Source organism: Pollachius pollachius (assembly GCF_949987615.1).
Source record: "Pollachius pollachius genome assembly, chromosome: 1".
In the NCBI taxonomy this organism is placed as follows: domain Eukaryota; kingdom Metazoa; phylum Chordata; class Actinopteri; order Gadiformes; family Gadidae; genus Pollachius; species Pollachius pollachius.
The window spans coordinates 42,544,549-42,547,970 of NC_136934.1; positions in this window are offsets into that span (position 1 = coordinate 42,544,549).

Genomic DNA, 3,422 nt, shown 5'->3' on the forward strand with positions numbered 1-3,422 from the left:
CAATCTTCTCACTACCTTTTATGTGCTCCAGAAATGGCCTCATTTGAATGCAGATTGAGTGATGGAGTTGTGGCCTCCAGATAAACGTTGTACAATGAGAAACTATTCAACATGTTTTCTGTATAAGCAAAGTAGAAAAAAAAGATGTAAATGAAAATGTTTGTTACGTTTTTGGCAGTAGTCGTGACAGTAGTCGTGATAATAAATTCAAACATTTCCCCTTCAGTTGGCGATCCCACCAACATAATCGACCAACAATAATTCATTCCTTTATGGAAACCCAAAGTGGAACACACAGCGGACAACAAATGTTACCCGCTAGACAATCTTGTTCCACTGACATGCTGTAATCTGCTAGACTCTTGCCCAGCACCTGAAGGATGGGCAAGGACAGTGGCCGGCATTTGTACTTTCCTTCAATCCATGGCGATGTTTACACAAGATACATATCTTGATTGTACAACCATTTTAGAATTTCGATGCTAAGGGCACAACACGTTCAAAACCATCTCAGCCTGTTTATATGTAGGGACAGTTTAGTAGAACTCCCCGCTTGATATGCACAAGAGATGTCAAGTCTTGGCTAAGACGGGGAGGGGAGGGGTCCAGGGAGGGGTTCCGGGTATGGTGGTGGTCACCTGTGAGGTCTGGTCCAGGGAGGGGGTCTGTGTACGGTGCTGGTCAGCTGCCGTCAGTCAACTCTACTGGGGAGCTGGTGCTCGCCGATGCGTACCTGAAGGCTCAACAGGGTTCCTCTGAGATGCTAGTGGTCAGCCATGGCTTTATCTCAGTCAGTCCCCTGATAGACCCTCAAAATACAAGTCTTTTTTTATTCTATTTTCAATTCAGGACGATAGCCAGCTTGCAGTCTGATCTACACCCATACAGAAAACTAATTTTCCGACGTTCTCTGTTAAAGATTCAAAACATTGATTTACCAATAACTGATGTGAGCCCCTTAGCTACAATTGAATCGATGCAATTATGGTTGGTTTCATAGGGTTTTGTGTTTGGAACTTGCTGAAAAGCAATACATCGACAGCGGCTGAAAAATAGGCTGAGCAATTTTCCACAATTTCTTAGAATAGAGGATTTTGATTGAAAATGTGTTATCTTGTTAAATCACTTTTAATGACGAATAGATAAACAGTTACAGGTTCTGCTGTGATAGTTACTCACAATTATCCTTACAGTTAGCTCTGGAATATCACAGAGAACAACACTGTGCCTAATATTAAGAGAAGTCGTGTTGTATTTACATTTTAAGTTAACAACTATTGAATTTATTTCCTTTAAGAGATTTTAATTCAAATGCTCAGAATATGGTCAGTGCATTTAATGAATTGCCCTCTCTTTGATACAATTGGTTGAACGAGAAACAAAACCTTTAAGTTATAGGTCCTCAAGTTAATGTGCTCTGTTTGACATTATGATGCCACATGGTATATATAATGTATTTTTTGGCTATGGGTGTGTTTCATCAATCCAGATAGCATTTGTTTAACCTTTTTCAGTAAAGGTAGCGCCTTCTTAAGCCCAATGCTAACCTTTAAGTCATATTCCAACATCACCTTCATTGAACGGAGCACCTCCGTTGTGTTCATTTATTTCTAGAGTGGCATTTGAGGAAAATGGCAGACTAATAAAAACATCACAATACCAACTTCATTTGAAGTGCACCCATTTCTCCCATTTTATTTATTCTCTGTTCCCCGAAACTAGACAACATTTATTATGGCATAGTGTAAATTATAGAGACTAATTGTGGAGGCTTAAACAAACATTATGCGGGCCTCCCAAGACGTGCTATTCATCAGAGGCTGTTGTCCAGTTGCTGTTTACTTGGGTTACAGTATGTGCAGCAGGTGTGCCGCATAAGTAAATTCTTTTCACATTCTATAGAAAATAAAAAGTTCCTTGAATGTTATCTCCACAAGGAGACCGTTAAAAGTAGAAGGATGCAAAAGGCATTTGGATATCATCCTAAGGTAAACGATTTTTGTATGATTCTACTGATAACTATCTCTACTGAGTCTATCCGACGGATGGGTATGCCATAATGAATGCATCTTTGCATAGTGTCTCTAAATACATCCAGGAAGCCATGCGTTTGCATTGTTATTCAAATATGCCTCTGCTCAGAGGTGCATTTGCTTGGTATAATACAACCATTACAGTTTATTTTTTTCCCCCATATACTCAATCCATTTTCAAGAAGCAGAGTGAACAATCGTCAAACATATTCAGACTTTTTCTGTTTGGGACACCTCTTGACTGACGATGTTTGAACAATTGAAGTTTCCTTTACAAAAATATAGAAAAGGACTTTGGATACAAGTCTACTTCATTACTAAAAGGGAATGATCTTTTTAATTCTGAAAAAAAACATTACAGCAAACATACCAGCAGTATTTTATGATAGCCAGGTTAGTGCGTGTGTTTGTGTGTGTATTGAAGCGGAGAGGGGATTCAGTAATCCCAACATGAAAGCAAACACTGGAGGTGTTTATGTAATGTTTCACTAGTTTACAACAATATTCTTTGGTTAAAATCCACATTGTTTAGTCTGCATGGCTTCTGAATGTGACATATGTCCTAACGCACAGATGGTCCTGCATTCAAACCCACCCTTCAGTAAATGCGCTCATTCTGTTAATTTTGTTACCATGGGATAATATCTTGTTTGGCTCTTGCCTTATTTTGCTTGGTGATACCAGCCTTTTGGATCTAACGTTAAAAATGAATTACTTGTGAATACAATTAGCTTCATAACTATAAACATTTGATATTTTTCCACATCTTATGTGGAAAAATGTGGACTCTGGTGGAAATGACACCAAAGCCCTTGAATAAAACCTTATTTGCTTTTGATTATTTAAAGAAAAAGGACTTCCAAATTCACTTTGTGACAATGCTGGCAATGGGGTGAGAGGAATAATTCAAGGATGTTTAAAGGCGAAAGTGGATAGGTGAATGAGAAGGATGCTTAGAGGAATTTAATTAAATGTAAACACAAAGACCCTTCTAAGTGTTGAGCACTAAATTGAATTGAGAAGTTCTTAAGAAATAATCATTATCTCCATGAAACACTTTTCTTTTTTTCCACCAGTGCAGTAATTCATTTTAGTTGAATTGTCATCAAGGTTATTAGCCCGAACAAAACAATTTAATTGAATTGACAAATACTACCATCGTCTGTAATAATATTTCCAGAATCATCTCTGTCAGCAAAAAATATTCAGAGGAAGAAAGCAAAAATTTCATGCATAGCCGGCTAACCTATGAGAAGGAGTGGGACCGATTTGAAATTGAAAGGCAAATTCCCCTATCAATCCATACAGTCTACAGTCTATTTATCTTTTTTAATGTTTTATCCCGCAAACAATCTAATTTATTAACATTACACAAGCTTGTTTTCACTT